This window comes from Schistocerca nitens, chromosome 4, assembly GCF_023898315.1.
Source record: "Schistocerca nitens isolate TAMUIC-IGC-003100 chromosome 4, iqSchNite1.1, whole genome shotgun sequence".
In the NCBI taxonomy this organism is placed as follows: Eukaryota; Metazoa; Arthropoda; class Insecta; order Orthoptera; family Acrididae; genus Schistocerca; species Schistocerca nitens.
In genome coordinates this window covers 769,772,693-769,796,429 of record NC_064617.1, presented here as the reverse complement: position 1 = coordinate 769,796,429, position 23,737 = coordinate 769,772,693, and positions in this window count along the sequence as shown.

Here is a 23,737-nt window from a genome sequence, read left to right as displayed (position 1 = left end):
CTGGGTGAGTGAATCCTGAAAAGAGAAGACAAGTTTTTCTTGGGGTGGTTCGCAGTTGAGGAAGAAACCAAAATACTGGGCTAAGATTTTGAAGTTATTTTTTGATCATTCACTGTAAAAACACATACACACATGGAAATGAAATGCAGCATTCAAGATTTATAGATGTGAAAGTAGATTTTTGTGTATGATAACAGTTATAATAAAAACACAGGACTGAATGGATTTGGAACATTATTTATAATCTGTAGTAACGGAGCAACACTCAAACATAAAAGAGTTTGTTAGACAAAAGCAGTACCAATTGTCTCATTGACTCATTAGTTGGGGGCTTAATAAAACACAGCAACTAACTATAATTCATCCTTCATCATTTTAGAAATAAAAGTGCTCAAAAAATTCTTTTTCATTCTAAAGTTTAGTTACGCACCAAAGTTGTCAATGGAGTGGGAAGAAGGCTACTACTTGATATCTGGTTGCACTCAGGGCTAATTGTGTATGAAAGGTTGTGTACCACTGCTTCAGATCCTCTGTCATTTCCAGTTGCACAAAACACATTTACCTGGCACTATATTAAGTAGGTCATTAATATAGATTATAAACAATAAAGGTCCCAGTACAGAACCTTGAAACACACCTCTTGACACATCTAGGAATCCAGAGCTCATACCATTGAAGTGTACCTCCTGCTTCCTGTTGTCAGGATACAAGGATCAGTTCTGTATCTCAAATGCCATAGCACCTCAGTTTATCTATTAGAATCCAGTGGTTCACAGAGTCAAATGCCTTGCTTAGGTCAATCACTATGGTATCAACAGATGATTTGCTTCAAAGGCACTGAATATTATTGAAAGAACATTTTCAAAAGCTGTCAGTGTAGATGAATTTTCCCTGGAAGTCATACTGAATGTTTGTCAGTGTTACATTGCAGGTGAAGTGTTCATAAATTTGTTATATTTTCTGACTGCTCATTTGTCGCATTTATTTCCTGGTTAACATGGGACCACTGAGGCAGAACATAGCGGTATGGAATGTTGAAAACTAGGAAATTGGAATATGCCAACAAACCCAGACTTTTTTTCAATTTTAGGGTGGCTTCGGACATTTCATTTCCTTTGTACGTTTGGTTTTAGGATAGACTGAGATAGGGGAACACAAGTAGTGTCCCGTTATCTTTGAATTTCTTCATTATCATGCCATGTGGCAACATTATCGACAGTAGCATTGCTCAACACATAAGCGTCACTTAAGGTTAGCACACTTTTGTTGACCACATTTACGTTTGATTTTTATTTGTCTGTTTTTTGGAACGAGTCAAATATCATGTGGAAATTCTAGTGTATTCCACACTCCTTTTTTACTTCATAGCAGTTGCCCACTAAATTTGCTCAGATTTTACACTTTTTTCGGTTATCCACTTTCTTTTAGTTTCCATTACTTATGGTAAAGGAGCTACTGTCATTGCCATTTCCTAACAATTTGACAGCACTTGTTCAAGTTTTCATAGTTAATTACAGTTAGGGCTTCATAGCAGTTTTTGTCCACACCTTTTTCGTTTTCCACTTTCTGAGGACTGTCTTTGTATACAACTTTTGTCCATTTATCCAAAGACAACACATTTTCTTGATTGAATTTCATCATATTTTGCTTCAGCTTTGGCTTCAGCGCACGATTTTTGAATGTAGGTTTACTTATATCCACTTTTAATGCCATGATCACAACTTGCATTTTCTTTTTACCAGTGACATTTATGTTTCTGAGGATGTACACTATAATATCCCACGGTCTTGGTTCCTGGGTTCAATCTCAACAACTGCTTTTGAATAGAAACCATCAGCAATGGCAGCTGAAGACTTCTGGTATATAAGCAGTCACCCTCATCCTGACAGCACCCTTGTCAAAAGAGGCAAGAGCAACATATAGATTTTCAGGCTGACTTCTTGCTCTTTGGGTGGGAAACTGCTCTTCAGGATGGGAGAATCAGCAATGATCAGTAGCATAAGTTTGCAGAAGGCAGTAGAAAACTATGGATTGAAGATACATTATGTGTATCTACAGAGAATGTAGCCTGTAATTGACAACTTTTATAATTATCTCTCCATTAGCCGAAAGATCCCAGATTAGTGCTATGTTTTGAGCTCCAGGAGGGGGCTCCCAATAGAAAAGTGGCTGCAAGTAGAGGCTGAAAAATCAACTAAAGGAAAACCTACTGTGATTGGAGCAAGAAATTTTACAAGTCTGAATGATAAGGAAGCTAGAAAATGTGGAAAAAATAAATGCAAAGGCTGAAACTATATGTAGTAGGGATCAGTGAAATGGAGTGGAAAGAAGATAAGGATTTCTAATCGAATGAATATAGAGTAATATCAATAGCAGCACGAAATGACATTCCAGGCACAGAATTCATTATAAATAGGAATGGGGGCACTGAGTGAGTAACTGTGAAAAGTTTAGCGATTACATTATTCTTTTCAGAATCAGAAACCACCATTGCGAACAGCTTTACTTCAGGTATGCATGCAAACTTTGCAAGAAAGTGGTGATATACAGAGAGGAATTTCTGGGACAGGACACAGCCAACATTTGAGTGACAGATAATTTAATCAACAGGGTCAGAGGCTTTAGCTTAAGTGAAGTGTGGGATCTGACACTCAGTTTACCGAAACCATATCATGGTGTTTTACTTGCTTAAACTTGTTTTTATGTTTTGTCATAGCCTAGAATTGTCAATAACTACTGATCCATTTCATTACTAACATCACATTTCAAAATGTTGGAGAAGATGATAGATTTAGAATAGTATCCCACCTCAACAACAATAATATTCTCAGTAAATCACAGTTCGAATTTCAGAGGAGTTGTTCAGCTGAATGTCATTTTCAGTTTCACTCACTAAATTTTACAAACATTAAATAACAAAATAGCACTGATTGGTATTTTCTCTGAACTATCTAAGTTATTTGACTGTGTGAAACACAATGTTCTCCCAAATAAACGGAGGTTTTATGGAACTGATAGTATAGCCAACCATCAGAACAAACAAACAAACATCGAATTAAACAGTTTTTGTCCAAAAATGGGCTTTGTCCAAGGCATTAGAGTTGGCTAGATTAGATCTTCTTTGGAGCACAGTGACAGGCACAAATGGCAGTTGCACAGGTGAGACACTGTCTGCTCCTCACCACATTCATGATTGAGGGTCCACTTGCGTATCTGCCTTTTTCAAGATTTGCTTTACACCACTGAACACCAGTCCACAACCTGTCAAGGGACTTCCAGGTACACCATTTCTCAATGTGACCAGGAGGTAATTCTTCTATAGGTTTTCTCCAGCCTAGAGGAACATTTCTAACTCTCTTTTTCCACATGTCTAGCCTTTGGGTTGTATTGTTGTTATTGATATAGACTATTACAGAACTTTTTCAGAGCCTCAATCATGATGGTGCTTGGCAAGAGGCAAACAGCAGATAAATATCAGAAGTCAAAGCTCTATGTCCTATTTCTTGGGCAGCTGCTTCACACCTGATGTCAGGCAGAGCTATGCCTGCTAGTATATGTAGCTACTCCAATTTAGTTGGTCTCAGGCATCCAGTAATTACGTGATAATCTCATTCAGAGTGGTGTCCACCTGCCTAGCATCACAGGAATTATGCCAGACAGGCACTGCAAATTCGCCTACAGAATAGCACAGTGCCAGTGCAGAAGTCCGATTAGTGGCTGGTCGTGTAGTCCAGTTAGATCCCCTTAGTTTCTGTATGATATTATTCCTTGCAGATACTTTGATTTTGGTGTTATGGCAATTTACTTTAAATGTTGAGGTGCGGTTTAAAGTCACTGGAAGGTATTTTGGAGAAAACAGATGTTTGAGTTGAGTGCCACTCCATGAAATATTTAGTTGTTGGTTGGCCTGTCTTCTTTTTAAGTTGAAAATATAGACTTGCATTTTGGTAAGATCAGGTTCTAAGTTATTGTTTTTTGTAGAACTGTCCTTGTTCGTCCAATGCTTCAGACAAGTTATTTTCAACATCGTGGAAATCCTTTCCCTGGTAGCCAACACAAGATCATCCCCATGTTCTAAGTAATCATCTGCAGTTCAAAAGTAACAATAATGTACATATTTATAATACCAGAAGACAAAATTATACTCATTACTCCACATTAAAGTCATCTTTAGCACAAAAAGTGGTGCTCATTGCTGCCACCAAAATTTTTGATCACTTACTCCATGATATAAAAGGTATGACAGACAGCAAAGTTAAATTTGAAAACAAAATGAAAAAGTTTTTCCTTGGCAACTCCTTCTATTCTGTAGAAGAGTTTCTGTTTTTGTAATCTGTAAAAGATTGGTGGGTAGGAACTACTAACTCTCATCTATATTCAGAAAAGAAAAAGAAAAGAGAGAGAGAGGGACTTGTGAATGGGCAACACATAGCCATATTTATATAGCCTATGTATGGGTAATATTAATATTGTAGTTGCAATGAATCATACAAATGGACTGTGAAACATGAAACTAACTAACGGAAAATGAGTGGGTAATTCAGTATGTAAAGGAAACTAAAATCTAGTCATCATGGTGAATTTGAATGCTGTAGTAGGAGGAATAATCAAAGGCAGAATAACAAGATAATACAGACTCGGCAATAAGTGTGAAAGTGAAAAGGCTTGTTGTGTTCTGTAGTAAATTTCAGCTAATAATACCACTGTTTAAAAATAAGAAGTTGAAGAAAGCCAAAAAATACAGCAATATACTGTCAGGATTACATGGTGGTTAGAGATATCAAAATCAAATAGTGGATTGTAAGGTGTGTGCAGGAATAGACATAGACTCAGATCATAATTTAGCTGTGATGACATGTTGACTGCAGTCAGGAAGAACTGTACAAGGAAATGAGATACTGAAGTACTGAGGTGGAATGTTGTGTGTGTAAAGTTCTCTGTTAGTTCAGATACAGTGATACTGAATACCATATAAAGCAGTTCTGTTGAAGAGTCTGTTACAGGAAAGGTTGGGAGTGGAAAGTGGATAGCGGTTTTGGGGATGTAAAGACTTATTGACTTTATTATAATTTAAATACTGGCACTCAAAATCTGTAAACATCTCTTGACAAGATCATAAATCAAATATTGCTTTACAATAAGAGAGAGGATATCATACACTTGGCTCACAAAAAAATGAGCACACAGAATAAATCAACAGACAAAAGTCAATAAAAACTGTAAAGAATAATAATGAAAAAGGGCTGTTATGTCCAAGCTGATGAACACTATTTCTAAACTAAAGTAACAAACACACAGAAATAGTCAAAAAAACCAAATAAATTCTGCAGTCCAAATTGTAACTTAGCAACAATAATAAATTCAAGTAGTGCAGACAAGGCCACATGTTACTGGGATATGGGGGCAACAAAATGGTTCAACTGTTGAATAAGTGCTAGGTAACATAATAAATACAAGAAAGTGACCACCTAAAACAAGCTTATTGTATAGCAATCTGAGTACATTCATAAGAGGGCTAGTTTAACAAAGAACACTCCAGGACGGAAGTGTACTTCAAGATAGCACAATCTGAACTTCTAGAGGCACTGTCCGCAAAACACCTTTAGGATCTCTCTCCCTCCCTCTCCCTCTAACCCCCTCCTCCTCCTCCTCCCCTTCCCCCTTCCCCCCCTCTCTCCCACCCCCTCCCTCTCCAGCTCAATTTCAGCGAGTGTATTCCAGTCAACATTGTCAAAACCTTTTTCTAAAGCTACAAATGTTGTGAATGTGTATTAACATTTCTTGAATCTCTCTTCTTAAATAAGTCATAAGAGTCTTTATTGCCTAAAGTACTCGTACATTTCTCTGGACCCTAAACTTACTTTTCTCTTGGTTACCTTCTATCAGTCATTCCATCCTTCTCTGGGTAATTTATATCAGTATTTTGCGACTGTGATTTATTAAACTTATGGTTTTGTACTAATACACCTGTCTTGCTTCGTTATTGAGATTATTACATTCATCTTGAAGACTGAAGGTATTTTGCCTATCTAATATATCATCTACACGAGATGAAACAGTTTTGTTTAAACTGGTGCTTCCAAGGATCTTACTAATTCTGAGGTAACATAGTCTACTCTAGGTGCCTTGTTATGAATTAGGTCTTTCAGTGCTCTGCCTTAGAGTATTTCAGCTTCATGTCATTCTGTTGTAGACTTTTTGTATTACATTTCATTATATATCAGCATTTCTTTATTCATAAATAGGTGAGTGGTCTCCTTTATTCCTAAATAATTCAGCATTCATGTTTCTTTATCCTCAGTATTAATTAGCAGTATAAGGATGCAGAAGGTAAGGAGAAATACTGCATTAAAGACACAGATAGTGTATCTGCAGGGCAAGCAGTCTTCTATTATAATTTCATTATAACTATTTTCTCTGTGGAAAAAAAAATCCAGAGTTCTCTGTTTAGAACTCAGACTGTGAACTGCTAGGGGAGTGGAAGGAGGGGGGGGGGGGGAGGGGAGGCTAAGGAGCTGTTATCAAGAGGATGGACATATAAACTAACATTCCATGAAAAGCAGAGTGAAATGTTAGAAATCTGAGTGTTGTAATAAACTGGAGAATCTGAAAAGAAAATCAGACTTGATAGGGCTTACTGAAGTGAAATTGAAAGAGGTCAGAGATTTCTGTTTCAATGAGTATAGGACAAAACAACAGCATCAATGGTAAATGTAATAGTTTTTGGTATTATTATGAACTGTAAGGTAAGCAGCAGGGTTAGTTACTATAAGCAACAAAGTGACTGAATTATTCTTCAAAGCACTGAAACTGAGTCAACACCAACCACCATTGTAAAGGTTTACATGTCCATATCAACTGATGATAAGGAAATTGAGAGAATATATAAAAACTAGAGGAATCAATAAAGTAGGTGCAAAACAGTTTATTAGTCCAAGATGATTGGAATGCTATCATAGGAGAAAGAATGAAAAGCTGGGCTACTGGAGAATATGGGAGAAAAAGGGACTTCTAGAGTTCTGCCAAAGGTTACAATTTGTTATTGTGAAACCACTCTTTGAAAATAGAAAAAAAGAGGATAATATATTTGGAAAAGACCAGAAGACAAGGGAGATAACAAGCGGACTACATCTGGTTAAACAAACATTTAGAAACAAAATTCTTGAATGCAAAGCATACCTAGATTTTACATTAAAAATGAAGTAAATCTACACCCTTTTTTCCCCTAGAAAGCCAAGAATTATTTGGACTTGACAGAAATAAAACTATCCCTGAAAATATTTGTAAAAGTGATCTGGAACTGACCCTCACTAATGAACAAAACTGTCCATCACAGGGAACCACAATTTCAATGCACCAGTTGGTTGCTGTAACATGTCTACACATCCTCATCAGCCACACACTCTGGTTATCACGTATGAGTGAGTGAGAGGAGCAGATGTGCTTAGTGACCTGTTTGGCAAGATATTACAAAACAGGCTCTGTACTGCATAAGAAGTGTAACTCTCCAAAAAGGAATTTGAGCACCAGAAAATATTGCTCAAGTGGAGGAAAGCCCGGAACTAAGTCCAACAAAATTTCAAAACTGTTTCTCTGCATAAATTGGAAATAAGATATCATGATGTTGAAACATCTGTAATCTTACAAACTTAATTTTGTGCCCGAGTTACAGCATGCAGACAAACTTTCGCATATTGAGTTCTGTCTTCTGTTTCTGAGTGAATTACAATCAGGACTTTTGGATCCTCAATTTCTGATTTCTTCAGATGAGACCTCATTCAGCCAATCAGGATATGTGAACTCACAGAACATACACCATTATGCATCTCACAACCCCATCAGTACTGTGAAGAATTGTTGCATAATCTCAAGACTGGTGTTTGGTGCACCATGGCGGGTGTCCACATCATAAGACAGTTCCTTCACCAAACTATAAGCACTAACCAGTATGACCAGAAACTGTTTAATCCACATGGGGATCAACTCACAAAAGATTAACAGCTGTACAGATTTTTTTAGCAACGCAGAGCAACAGCGTACAGCACCCTGACAACCTTGTCAAGAGTGCATGAGGTGTTTGGTGAGGAGAGGACTATCAGCTCTCTGGTCAATGCAATTCCTTGGCCACTTCAGTCACCTGATCTCTATCCCTGTGATTCTCACCAGTTGTACTTAAATAATCCCCACACATTAGAAGAGCTACAGTAGAACATCAGAAACACTATTGCTGCTATCCCTTTGGTGGAGCTGCTAAGCATGTCTTACAGTTTGATAAATTGAGCACAGCACTGGCTCAAAGACTTCTTTATCAATAGAACCCAGTATGTTGTCCTCGACAGGCAGGGGTACCATTAGGAGTGCCCAGGGGAGTGTGATAGGACTGCTGCTGTTTTCTATACACATAAATGATCTGGCAGAAAGGATGGGCAGCAATCTGCAGCTGTCCACTGATGAACCTGTGGTGTGCAGGAAGGTGTCAGAGATAAGTGACTGTAGACTGATACAAGATGATCAAGACAAAATTTCTAGCAGTGTGATGAATGGCAGCTGGATGTGAATGCGGAAAAACATAAGTTAATGTGGATGCGTAGGAGAAACAAACCCTTAATGTTCAGGTACAGCATTATTAGTGTCTTGCTTGACTTGTGATACTGCAAAGCAATATGAAATGGGAAGAGCATGTGAGGATTGCGGTGGGGAGGGCGAATGGTCGACTTCAGTTTATTGGGAGAATTTTAGGACAGTGTCATTCATCAATAAAGGAGACCACATATAGGATGCTAGTGTTACATACTCTTGAGTACTGCTTGAGTATCTGGGATCTGCACCAGATCAGACTGAAAGAACTCATCGAAGAAATTTTGAGGTTAGCTGGTTGGTTGGTTTGTGGAGGATGAAGGGACCAGACTACATAGTTAGGTTAGCTGCTAGATATGCAATCGGTAGGTTCGATCAGCATGCAAGTGTTACAGATATGCTTCGGAAGCTCAGGTGGGAATCCCTGGAGGGAAAAATAGATTCTTTTCGAAGAACCCTACTTAGAAAGTTTAGAGTACCAGCATTTGAAGCTGGCTGCAGAACAATCCTACTGCCACGTACACACATTTTGCATAGGGACCATGAAGATAAGATACATCTACATCTACATGGATACTCTGCAAATCACATTTAAATGCAGGGCAGAGGGTTCATTGAACCACCTTCACAATTATCTATTATTCCAATCTCATAGAGCGCGCAGAAAGAATGAACACCTATATCTTTCCCTACGAGCTCTAATTTCCCTTATTTTATCGTGATGTTCGTTCCTAACTATGTAGGTCGGTGTCAACAAAATATTTTCACATTCGGAGGAGAAATCTGGTGATTGGAATTTCGTGAGAAGATTCCGTTGCAACGAAAAACGCCTTTCTTTTAATGATCTCCAGCCCAAATCCCGTATCATTTCTGTGACACTCTCTCCCATATTTCGCGATAATACAAAATGTGCTGCCTTTCTTTGAACTTTTTCGATGTACTCTGACAGTTCTACCTGGTAATGATCCCACACCGCACAGCAGTATTCTAAAAGGGTACGGACAAGCGTAGTGTAGGCAGTCTCCTTAGTATGTCTGTTAAATTTTCTAAGTGTCCTGCCAATAAAACGCAGCCTTTGGTTAGCCTTCCCCACAACATTTTCTATTTGTTCTTTCCAATTTAAGTGGTTCGTAATTGTAATACCTAGGTATTTAGTTGAATTTACAACTTTTAGATTAGACTGATTTATTGTGTAACCGAAGTTTAACGAGTTCCTTTTAGTACTCATGTGGATGACCTCACGCTTTTCGTTATTTAAGGTCAACTGCCACTTTTCGCACCATTCAGATATTTTTTCTACATCGTTTTGCAGTTTGTTTTGATCTTCTGATGATTTTATTAGTCGATAAACGACAGGCGTCATCTGCAAACAACCGAAGACGGTTGCTCAGATTGGCTCCCAAATCGTTTATATAGATAAGAAACAGCAAGGGGCCTACAACACTACGGTACCTTGGGGAACGCCTGAAAACACTTCTGTTTTACTCGATGACTTTCCGTCAATTACTACGAGCCGTGACCTCTCTGACCGGAAATCGCAAATCCAGTCACATAACTGAGACGATACTCCATAAGCAACCAATTTTACTACGAGCCGCTTGTGTGGTACAGTGTCAAAAGCCTTCCGGAAATCCAGGAATACGGAATCGTTCTGAAATCCCTTGTCAATAGCACTCAGCACTTTATATGAATAAAGAGCTAGTTGTGTTTCACAGGAACGATGTTTAGTAAACCCATGTTGACTGTGTGTCAATAGACCGTTTCCTTCGAGGTAATTCATAATGTACGAACACAATATATGTTCTAAAATCCTGCTGCCTATCGACGTTAACGATATGGGCCTGAAATTTAGTGGATTACTCCTACTACCTTTCTTGAATATTGGTGTGACCTGTGCAACTTTCCAGTCTTTGGGTACGGATCTTTCGTCGAGCGAACGGTTGTATATGATTGTTAAGTATCGAGCTAATGCATCAGCATACTCCGAAAGGAACCTAATTGGTATACAGTCTGGACCAGAAGACTTTCTTTTACTAAGTGATTTGAGTTGATTCACTACTCCGAAGGATATTTACTTCTACCTCACTCATGTTGGCAGCTGTTCTCGATTCGAATTCTGGAATATTTTCTTCGTCTTCTTTTGTTAAGGCATTTCGGAAGGCTATGTTTAATCTGCTTTGGCAGCACTGTCTTCGATAGTATCTCCATTGTTATCACGCAGAGAAGGCATCGATTGTTTCTTGCCGCTAACATACTTCACATACGACCAGAATCTCTTTGGATTTTCTGCCAGGTATCGAGACAAAGTTTCGTTGTGGAAACTGTTATAGGCGTCTCGCATTGAACTCCGCGCTAAGTTTCGAGCTTCTGTAAAGGATCGCCAATCTTGGGGATTTTTCGTCTGTTTAAATTTGGCATGTTTGTTTCGTTGTTTCTGCAACAATGTTCTAACCAGTTTTGTGTACCAAGGAGGATCAGCTCCGTCGTTTGTTAGTTTTTTTAGTATAAACCTCTCAATTGCTGCCGATACTATTTCTTTGAATTTAAGCTACATCTGGTCTACACTTATTAATTTGGAATGAGTGGAGATTGTCTCTCAGGAAGGCGTCAAGTGAATTTTTATCTGCTTTTTTGAATAGGTATATTTTTCGAGGATTTGGGATTATAATATTCAATCTCGCTACGACAACCCTGTGTTCACTAATCCCTATATCGGTTTTGATGCTGGTTATTAACTCAGGATTATTTGTTACTAACGAGGGAACCTCCCCATCGCACCCCCCTCAGATTTAGTTATAAGTTGGCACAGTGGATAGGCCTTGAAAAACTGAACACAGGTCAATCGAGAAAACAGGAAGAAGTTGTGTGGAACTATGAAAAAAATAAGCAAAATATACAAACTGAGTAGTCCATGCGCAAGATAGGCAATATCAAGGATATTGTGACCTCAGGATCGCCGTGGTCCCGTGGTTAGCGCGAGCAGCTGCGGAACGAGAGATACTTGGTTCAACTCTTCCCTCGAGTGAAAAGTTTAATTCTTTATTTTCAGACAATTATTATCTGTACGTCATCACTTTTTTGGGAGTGATTATCACATCCACAAGAAAACCTAAAACGGGCAAGGTAGAAGAATCTTTTTACCCATTCGCCAAGTGTACAAGTTAGGTGGGTCGACAACATGTCATGTGACACACATGCCGTCACCAGTGTCGTATAGAACATATCAGACGTGTTTTCCTGTGGAGGAATCGGTTGACCTATGACCTTGCTATCAAATGTTTTCGGTTCCCATTGGAGAGGCACGTCCTTTCGTCTACTAATCGCACGGTTTTGCGGTGCGGTCGCAAAACACAGACATTGAACTTATTACAGTGAGCAAAGACGTCAATGAACGAACGGACAGATCATAACTTTGCGAAAATAAAGAAAGCACACTTTTCACTCGAGGAAAGACTTGAACCAAGGACCTCTTGTTGCGCAGCTCCTCACGCCAACCACGGGACCACGGCGCTCCTGAGCTCATACTCTCCTTGATGTTGTCTATCTTGCGCATGGACTACTCAGTTTGTAAATTTTGCTTATTTTTGTCATAGTTCCACACAAGTTCTTCCTGTTTTCTCGATTGATCTGTGTTCAGTTTTTCAAGGCCTATCCACTGTAGGAACTTCAACTAAATCTGAGGGGGTTGCGATGGGGAGGTTCCCTTGTAAGAGGTCAAGTGTGTTTTCACAACCGTTTACTATTCACGTGGGCTCATGAACTAACTGCTTGAAATAATTTTCAGAGAACGCGTTTAGCACAATTTCAGATGATATTTTATGCGTACCTCCGGAATTAAAGATGTATTTTTGCCAACATATCGAGGGCAAATTAAAGTCACCACCAACTATTATCGTATGAGTCGGGTACATGTTTGAAATCAAACTCAAATTTTCTTTGAACCTTTCAGCAACTGTATCATCTGAACTGGGAGGTCGGTAAAAGGATCCAATTATTATTTTATTCCGGTTGCCAAAAATGAGCTCTGCCCATACTAACTCACAGGAAGTATCTACTTCAATTTCGCGACAAGTTAAACTACTTGTGACAGCAACAAACACACCACCGCCAATCGTGTTTACCCTTTCTTTTCGGAACACGGTTAGACTCTTCGCAAAAATTTCGGCTGAGCTTATATCTGGCTTTAGCCAGCTTTCAATGCCTATAACGATTTGAGCATCAGTGCTTTCTATTAGCGCTTGGAGCTCTGGTACTTTCCTAACACAGCTACGAAAATTTAAAACTGTTATACCAATGGTTCCTGTATCTATGCTCTTCCTGTGTTCAGCCTGCACCCTTTGTGACTGAAGCCCATCTTGGGTTTTCCCGAGACCCTCTAACCTAAAAAACTGCCCAGTCCACGCCACACAGCCCCTGTTACCTGTGTATCCGCTTTCTGCGTATAGTGGACACCTGACCTATTCAGCAGAACCCGAAACCCAACCACCCTTTGGCGCAAGTCGAGGAATCTGCAGCCTACACGGTCGCAGAACTGACTGAGCCTCTGATTCGGACCCTCCACTTGGCTCTGTACCAGAGGTCCGCAATCGGTCCTGTCGAGTATGCTGCAAATGGTCAGCTCTGCTTTCATCTTGCAAGCAAGACTGGCAGCCTTTACCACTTCTGTTAGCTGCTCGAAACCATAGAGAATCTCTTCTGATCCAAAGTGACACACATCATTGGTACCGACGTGAGCAACCACCTGTAGTTGTGTGCACCCTGTGCTCTTCATGGCATCCGGGAGGACCCTTTCCAAATCTGTAATGCACATTGGTTTTCTTACTCTCCTTGTCAGCCAAGTCCCTAAGGGGCCCCATAACACGCCTAACGTTGGAGCTCCCAACTACCAATAGTCCCACCCTCTGCGATTGTCCGGATCTTGCAGGCTGAGTGGTTTCCTCTGAAACAGGACAGGCAACAGCATCCAGCTCAGTGAAAGTGTCAGTCACAGACAGCACCTGGAACCTGTTTGTCAGACAAACCGGGAAGGCCTTACGTGCGGCCGCCTGGGAAGTCTTTCGCCGCCTGCTTCACCCCAGGGGGACCTCCCACTCGACCACAGGTGAGGGGTCAGCCTCACTGCAAGCAGTAACTGGGTTGGCCACCGGTAAGGACCGATCGGAGGACTCTGACGCACTGAACGTCCATTGGATCCCCACGGCCGGCCCACAACAGTGGTGTCCATCCACTGCAGCCTCAAGCTGTGTAACCGAAGCCATCACAGCCTGAAGGTGAGAGTGAAGTGTCACCAACCCTGGCTTGCATCCGCACACAACAATCACAGTCCCTGTCCATACCGAAGACCATGGAAAACTAAACCATGCAGATAAACGGACTATCGGCATGTACTGTGCAACTCTATTGTAGATGCTGATGAAAACACAGGAACTGTGTCTAGTAATACGCAGATATTCAAGAACCTAACTACCGAAGCTCAGGTGAAACTAAATAATTTTCCCCTGATAAGGAACTTGTAATATATCACAAAATCGGTTTACTTTCTGATGCAAACGAAAACGCGAGAACTGTGGCTATTAGATTTTAAATTTACACACAGAAACTCAAGAAACTAAACTATTAAAGCACACAGATGATATAATAAAATCCACTCCTGGTTAGGAACTCATGAATGTCACAAAAGCGGTTTACTTATCTGTTGCTGCGTCTGTCGCGGTCGGCTACTACTGCCTGACTGATACAAGAAATTAGGACTCCTACAGTGGCATATACACAGATGCTTTTCCCTTGCTCTGTCTGTGAGTGGAATAGGAAAGGAAATGACTAGAGGGTAGCCTCTGCCATGCACCCATGCACTGTATGGTGGCTTACTGAGTATGTACAGGGTGTTTCAAAAATGACCGGTATATTTGAAACGGCAATAAAAACTAAATGAGCAGCAATAGAAATACACCGTTTGTTGCAATATGCTTGGAACAACAGTACATTTTCAGGCGGACAAACTTTCGAAATTACAGTAGTTACAATTTTCAACAACAGATGGCGCTGCAAGTGATGTGAAAGATATAGAAGACAACGCAGTCTGTGGGTGCGCCATTCTGTACGTCGTCTTTCTGCTGTAAGCGTGTGCTGTTCACAACGTGCAAGTGTGCTGTAGACAACATGGTTTATTCCTTAGAACAGAGGATTTTTCTGGTGTTGGAATTCCACCGCCTAGAACACAGTGTTGTTGCAACAAGACGAAGTTTTCAACGGAGGTTTAATGTAACCAAAGGACCGAAAAGCGATACAATAAAGGATCTGTTTGAAAAATTTCAACGGACTGGGAACGTGACGGATGAACGTGCTGGAAAGGTAGGGTGACCGCGTACGGCAACCACAGAGGGCAACACGCAGCTAGTGCAGCAGGTGATCCAACAGCGGCCTCGGGTTTCCGTTCGCCGTGTTGCAGCTGCGGTCCAAATGACGCCAACATCCACGTATCGTCTCATGCGCCAGAGTTTACACCTCTATCCATACAAAATTCAAACGCGGCAACCCCTCAGTGCCGCTACCATTGCTGCACGAGAGACATTCGCTAACGATATAGTGCACAGGATTGATGACGGCGATATGCATGTGGGCAGCATTTGGTTTACTGACGAAGCTTATTTTTACCTGGACGGCTTCGTCAATAAACAGAACTGGCGCATATGGGGAACCGAAAAGCCCCTTGTTGCAGTCCCATCGTCCCTGCATCCTCAAAAAGTACTGGTCTGGGCCGCCATTTCTTCCAAAGGAATCATTGGCCCATTTTTCAGATCCGAAACGATTACTGCATCACGCTAGCTGGACATTCTTCGTGAATTTGTGGCGGTACAGACTGCCTTAGACGACACTGCGAACACCTCGTGGTTTATGCAAGATGGTGCCCGGCCACATCGCACGGCCGACGTCTTTAATTTCCTGAATGAATATTTCGATGATCGTGTGATTGCTTTGGGCTATCCGAAACATACAGGAGGTGGCGTGGATTGGCCTCCCTATTCGCCAGACATGAACCCCTGTGACATCTTTCTGTGGGGACACTTGAAAGACCAGGTGTACCGCCAGAATCCAGAAACAATTGAACAGCTGAAGCAGTACATCTCATCTGCATGTGAAGCCACTCCGCCAGACACGTTGTCAAAGGTTTCGGGTAATTTCATTCAGAGACTACGCCATATTATTGCTACGCATGGTGGATATGTGGAAAATATCGTACTATAGAGTTTCCCAGACCGCAGCGCCATCTGTTGTTGAAAATTGTAACTACTGTAATTTCGAAAGTTTGTCTGCCTGAAAATGTACTGTTGTCCCAAGCATATTGCAACAAACAGTGTATTTCTATCGCTGCTCATTTAGTTTTTATTGCTGTTTCAAATATACCGGTCATTTTTGAAACACCCTATATGTAGACATAAGTGTAGATCGATGCCAATGGTTGCTGTTTCTATCATCTTCTGCGATAGTCATTAGTGAGGATCCATCCCTTGTCAGTATTACGATAAATATTTTCTGGGTCAGTTTTATTTTGCCGACTCTGTATGTTTTCAATGTTGATTTTAGTTCCCAGCAAATAACATGATGTCATAAAAAATGAACCATGTATATTTCATTAACATGTATTCCTTCATCTTTTCTCATTTGAGGAGTCTGAAAATTTGTTCTGGGGCTGCTGAATATATTGGTTGTATTGGAACTACTTTGCCCAAGACCTCTTTCAGTCCTGAATTTTCCACTCTTCTGATGAGGTCTAACAGGAGCTGTAGCACTGACTGACTGTATTTATTCTTCATTATACTACATGGATTGAATCAATACCTTGTTTCTTAAATGCTGTTAGTGAATAGTTTCTCAAAATCTACAAATCTCAGGCAATGTATTTATGTATTGACCAAGTCTATAATTTTGATTTTGTTCATGACATGTAAGAGGCCCAGTGCAATGTATCTTCTTATAAAGCCAGCTTGTTTATTTGCTGAATTATAACCAATTTTTAAACTACTTTTTTTTTAGCATTAATCACATATCCTGAAACGCCATCATCTCAAGACATCTCTAGTTTCTTCTTACCTCTAATAGTGTTTCTGGCAGTACTTCCTACATATCATTATTTTCATTATTAACTATTTATGTTTCTGATTCAAGTCTTGAATTACATAAACATTTGACGAAGCCTTTTAATGCTTATACATTGTCCTCTCTGCCATTTGCTATTTTAACTAACTATATGTGATATCAAGCCAACATAAGTTTCCAAGTTACTGTTTACTTTTCTTCATGCTTATATTGTTTTCAATTATTCCTCTCATCAAATTTAAATTCTAGCATCTCGCATCCTCCCAAATAGTTTTGTTTAAATTAGGATGGTTTCTTATCATTCCTGTTATTGTTTTCTTGAAACTCACATCTCTTTATAAGCTGTCTTGTTCTATCTGAGATCTTTTCTTTTACCTTGTACCTGCAATGCCTTTTGCATAAGTGTGAAGTGTAATGAAAAAACACTCTGAATAATTTTAGTAGAAATAAAGTAATAAGCTTAGATGGAATTTGATTTAATCTTCTTCAAAATAGTGTCCTTGGCTTGCAACGTACATATTCCAGTGTTGAATCCATGACTATAAGTATTTCTGGAAGGCTTCTTTTAGAAGTGCATTCAGCTGCTCTGTCATGGTCCATGGTCAGAAATGGTGTCAAAACACTTTCCTTTAAGTGTGGTTTTAGTTTTTGGGAAGATTCAGACATTGCATGGGGTCCCTTTCTTTGTATACTGTTTCACAGATGTTACAGTACGACCTTGTAAAATTCATCTCTACTAACACTGGGCTCTCAATTAGGAGTGCTGATATTTTTAAAAATATTGGGAATCAGATATATCAATATTTAAAAAAATATCATTATCGGCACACACTATATCGAAAAAAGGAATGATATATCAACAGAAAAAATATCGATGTACCTGCCTGTAAAAATATTGGCTGCACATTATAAATATACTGCCAGTTGTATATTTAATTACTGATTTATTATTAGATATTCTGTACATCAACAAGTGGCGAGCAACAATTACGTTAGCAACTTCCTGGCAGATTAAAACTGTGTGTCTGACCGAGACTCGAACTTGGTCGGGCACACAGTTTTAATCTGCCAGGAAGTTTCATATCAGCGCACACTCCGCTGCAGAGTGAAAATCTCATTCTAATTATGTCAGCATTTCCCCTCACACATCTCCAGCACTGCTAAGACCAATGTTGTCCTTTAGTTGTTTGTTCATCACTTTCAGCAATTATTTTTGAAGAATGGTGATGTGAAGAAGGAGCACTCTTGTTGCATTAAAACATTGTGCTATTTCATCACATCGGAATTTTTGTTATTCCATTCTCCCCCCCCCCCCCCAGTGAAATTGGAATTCTTCTTTTGTACCATATATACTTGCTTCATGCAGTTGAAAAGAAAGACTGTACATGAAGAAACCTCAAAAAGTAGTGAGACTCCTCCACACAGTGAAAGCAAAATTATGTTCTGCTACAATTTGAAAAGAACAACTTATAATATTTACCAAAAATTGTGAAAAAATACCATATAAAACAAAAATATAGGCACTCGATATTGTCATTTTTATATTGGTATGTTGCTATATCGGGAAAGAAAATATCGCCAGTATATTTTGACAAAAATTTCAATATATTGCTACTTTATCAATATCTCTACTCTCAATATCGAATAAAAAAAAGAAAAAAGAAAAAAAAACAATGAGCATGACTTTGATATTCAAATTTGAGTGACATGCCTTTTTATAGTGGGAGGAGATTCACTGTGTTTCCATTTGGAACTCTGAATTTTTATCTCAGGGTCATACCCACAGGCCCAAATTACCTCCAATTACAATTTTGGACATGAAGTCCAGATCTGAATGAAGACAATCCTTCAACTCTATGCAAACTGGCACACTATTTTACTTCTTTTCATTGCTGAAATGTCTGGGAACAAAAATTTTGCACTCACTTGTCTCATTTGCAAATTATCAGTTAAAATGCTTTGCACATACCCCTATGGGATGCGAAGTTCTTTGGAAAGCTCTCGAATAGTTATTCACCTGTTTGAGTTAACAATTTTTGCCACTTCTTTCATGTCTTCTAGTCTTCTACTGTTTTTGAAGTTAATGGATGTCCCAAACTTTGCTCATCTTCTACCAGCTCATTCCTGCCTTTAAATCATAAAAACTATTTATAAACAGTCTTCAGAGTTACTGTATTATCACCACACACCAATTTCAATGTTTCATGAGTTTTTTTGGACACTTTTTTGCAACTTGAAACAGAGCTTAAAGTTCACATGTTGTTCAAAATACATTATGCGCGACGGACCCGGTAAACACAAACTCACTCCAGCATCTGTGGTCACTTACTGACAAGTGAGAATGTCTTCGAACTTGACACTGCTTGTCTCAAGAGATCAGGTAGTCAGATAAATTACATCAAATGGCTGGAGCCTCAGCAGCTGCTGCTAAAAAGATTCGTTCACCATATTTTTTGCTCATCCATTTGTTAAATAATTGCTGCTTCCATCTGTTTATTTCTAGCTTTGTATTTGTTTTCAGTCTGCAGCTTGTAATTCTCAGTCTGCAGCTTATAATTCAAATTATTATGAACTGTTTAGGGCTATTACATCATGTACATGTAATTTGCAGACTACAGTTAATTTCATTTTTAATTCAATTTGATACTTGCCAAATATATTTTCTATTTCTCTTCATTTGGAAGAATGTGTTAAGCCAAAACATTTGTTCATTTTGGCGAGCTCCACTATAATATGACTAGTGACACCACACATTGATGTACCTGCCTGTAAAAATATTGGCTGCACATTGTAAATATACTGCCAGTTGTATATTTAATTACTGATTTATTATTAGATATTCTGTATATCAACAAGTGGCGAGCAATGTCACAAGTCATATTCCAGTCAGAGCTGTTGGCGGTAACAGTCGTATGTGCATGAAGTGTGCTTGCTTGTGTAAATGTGTGTGTTTTTACAATCAAACAATGGAAAAACCAGGATGGAATGTAACAATATTATGAGAAGGAAAGTTACTACTCACCATATAGTGGAGATACTATGGAAACCAAGTAGATGATGCAACATTATTGTCAATCACCTTGCACCACTACCCAGAGGCTGCTGGTCATCAGGAAAGATCTCTTGACAGGGACACCAGAATGTTGTTTATAAGCCAGCCAATGATTTGTTTGAGTCAATCGTGCAGAGTACATGGTGAGTGCACTACCAATTTGGCTGAAAACTACTATCGAGGCCTCTGTTTGTCACAGGCATAACTTTGATTCAGCAGGGACTGGTCTTTTCTTTGGAATATGAACATGTTAATTGAGCTTGCACTACTTCTGAAGAGCATCCTATATATTTCTCTTGTTGCAAATAAACCAGTGCAAGTACACAGTAGCTCATGTGTAACTTTCCTTTAGAAAAATTATCTTCCTAGCAAATAAAACACACACACAACCAAGCACATCTCATGCACACACAACTGCTACCACCAGTAGCCCTGATTGGAATGGGACTGTCACATGAATAGCAATCTGGAATGGGGTGGGGAAGAGGGAGGGATAGCAGGTACAGGTGGGTGGAGAGAAGAGCACTGTGTGGCAGGGTATACACGGACTAGAGGGCAGCGTGATGAGACTGCCAGGCACAAGGTGGCAAAGAGGGGGGGGGGGGGGGGGGGCACACTTAAGAAACAGAACACCTCCAAATACTGCACCTGGCACTTTTGTGAGGCTGCCCTCTAGTCCCTGCACACCCTACCACACAGTGCTATTCATGTCACAAGTCATATTCCAGTCAGAGCTGTTGGTGGTAATACTCGTATGTGCATGAAGTGTGCTTGCTTGTGTAAATTTGTGTGTTTTTACAATCAAACAATGGAAAATCCAGGATGGAATGTAACAATATTATGAGAAGGAAAGTTACTACTCACCATATAGTGGAGATGCTGAGTCTCAGATAGGCACAACAAAAAGACTCTCACAATTATAGCTTTCAGCTATTAAGGCATTCATCAACAATAGACACATATACGCACCCACACACACACTCATGGAAACACAACTCTCACACACGACTGCAGTCTCAGGCAACTGAAACCACACTTAGTAAATTAGCTTACTACGCCTATTTTCACTCATTGCTTTCATATGGCATCATATTTTGGGGTAATTCATCACTGAGGAATAAAGTATTTATTGCACAAAAGTGTGTAATCAGAATAATAGCTGGAGTCCACCCAAGATCATCCTGCAGACATTTATTTAAGGATCTAGGGATATTCACAGTAGCTTCTCAGTATATATACTCTCTTATTAAATTTGTTATTAACAACCAAACCCAATTCAAAAGTAATAGCAGTGTGCATAACTACAATACTAGGAGAAAGGATGATCTTCACTATTCAAGATTAAATCTAACTTTGGCACAGAAAGGGGTGAATTATACTGGCACTAAAGTCTTTGGTCACTTACCAAATAGTATCAAAAGTCTGACAGATAACCAACAAGTATTTAAGAAGAAATTAAAAGAATTTCTGAATGACAACTCCTTCTACTCCACAGAGGAATTTTTAGATATAAATTAAGAAAAAAATTTTTTTAAATAGAAAATAAAAAATACATAAATAAAAAAAACACAAAAAAAAGTTGTTATATTAACTTAAGTATGTTGTTAAATTAACTTAATTATGTCATGTATTGGAAAATTTGACTCGTTCCACATCATTACGAAATATCATATTCATGATCCATGGAACTAGTATTAATCTAATCTAATCTAATCTACACTGGTGCTGCTGCTGCTCACAGTGTGGTTTCAGTTGCCTGAGACTGCAGTCGTGTGTGAGAGTTGTGTTTGTGTGAGTGTATGTGCGTACGTATGTCTGTTGTTGACGAAGGCCTTAATGGCTGAAAAGTATAATTGTGAGAGTGTTTTTGTTGTGCCTATTGGTCACTCAACATCTTCGCTATGTGGTGTGTGTTTTTACTTTGCTGAAGAAGCCTTTGGCCAAAAAAACTATAACATGTAACAGTCTTTTCATTGTGCCTGTCTGCAACACAAAAGGTGAGTAGCAATCTCTCCTTTTGCTAATGTTGTTAATTATAGAGGTCTTCTTTCAACTCATAAGAATGTAAGCACTTTCATTTCAATAGAATGTCATTTATTTACGAGGGTCACTCCAAAAGAAATGCACAGTATTTTTTTTAATCCATCTTTTATTCTACATGTTTGACAGTTTTACAGTGTGTAGATACATCCTTTAGGAACAATATTTTCATTTCTCCATATAATTTCCATCCCTCTCAACTGCCTTATGCCATCTTGAAACCAGCACCTGTATACCCACACGGTAAAATTCTGGACCAACCTGTTGGAGTCACTGTTTGGCAGTATGCAGAAGGGAGTCATCATGTTCAAACCTTGTTCCACGAAGACAGTCTTTCAGTTTCCCAAAGAGATGATAGTCACATAGAGCCAGGTCAGGACTGTAAGGCGGGTGTTTCAGTGTTGTCCATCTGAGTTTTGTGATCGCTTCCATGATTTTTTGACTGTTGGATTGTTGTGCAACAGCAAAACATCTTGCTTTTGCCGATGTGGTCAAACATGACTCAGTCGAGCTTGAAGTTTCTTCAGTGTCGTCACATATGCATCAGAATTTATGGTGGTTTCACTTGGCATGATGTCCACAAGCAAGAGTCCTTCAGAATCAAAAAACACTGTAGCCATAACTTTTCCAGCAGAAGGTGTGGTTTTGAATTTTTTTTCCTTGGGGGAATTTGAATGATGCCACTCCATTGATTGCCTCTTCATCTCTGGTGAAAAAAAATGGAGCCATGTTTCATCACCTGTCACAATTCTTCCAAGACATTCATCTCCACCATTCTCGCACTATTCCAAAAGTTCGCTGCATACCGTTTTCCTTGTTTCTTTGTGAGCCACTGTCATCATCCTGGGAACCCACCTGGCACAAGCCTTTTTTAACGCCAACACTTTCAGTATTCTGCAAACACTTCCTTCCCTCTCCCAACGTAGCATGACAATTTGTTCACTGTGATGCGTCTGTCAGCAGTCACCAGTTCGTTAACTCTCTGCACATTGTCTGGTGTGTGTGCAGTACGAGGCCTGCCACTGCGAGGACAATCCTCAATATTGCCGTGCCCGCTTTCATCATGTAACCTGCTTGCCCACCGACTAACTGTACTGCATTCGACAGCAGCATCTCCATACACCTTTTTCAACCTCTTGTGGATGTTTCCCACTGTCTCGTTTTCACAGCACAGGAATTCTATGACAGCACATTGCTTCTGATGAACGTCAAGTGTAGCAGTCATCTTGAAGATGCTGTGATGGCGCCACTCACGGAAACAGGTTGAACTAAGTTTGAAAACAAGTGGGAAGGATGTATCTACACTCTGTAAAACTTTCACACGTGCAGAATGAAAACTGTATTTTTACAAAAATAGTGTGCATTTCTTTTGGAGTGACCCTCGTATTTTCAAACATGACTTATTTTGTCCAAGGCTGTTCAATACCTGTAATAAAATTTTTAAGTTTCTTGTTTACAACAAAATCTGCATCTTAATTTCATCCACACTGTATTACTTTGAAATGAAAAATGTCTACTTATTAATTTTATTTGCCTATATTATTTTTTCCCACACATCTGACGACAGTACAATATCCCATTTGATCTTCTTTAACTACTCGTAATCCATTAACTTATACTTGGATTCTAATGTTTTGCAGTCTATCATTTATTAATAAAAATATGGATTTAGAAGATCGAAATTATTGTGACACTGCAGCACATACAGTGACAATTCGGATTTACATGTTTGATATGCCTGCCATCATTGGTGATAATGTGATGCAGATGAACAGTGAAATTATGGAGGAGAACCCACTGAAGCCTCGGAACATCGATGCTGTCGATGACCTCCTGAATGTCTGTTTTCACCTCAGCAATGGTTTTGGGGTTATTGCTGTACACCTTGTTTTTAATTCTTTGGGCCTTGTCCAGCCTCACGCAGGGTTGGCCGTGTCATTACGGATTTGGCAGTGTTACTTGCAGAGAGTG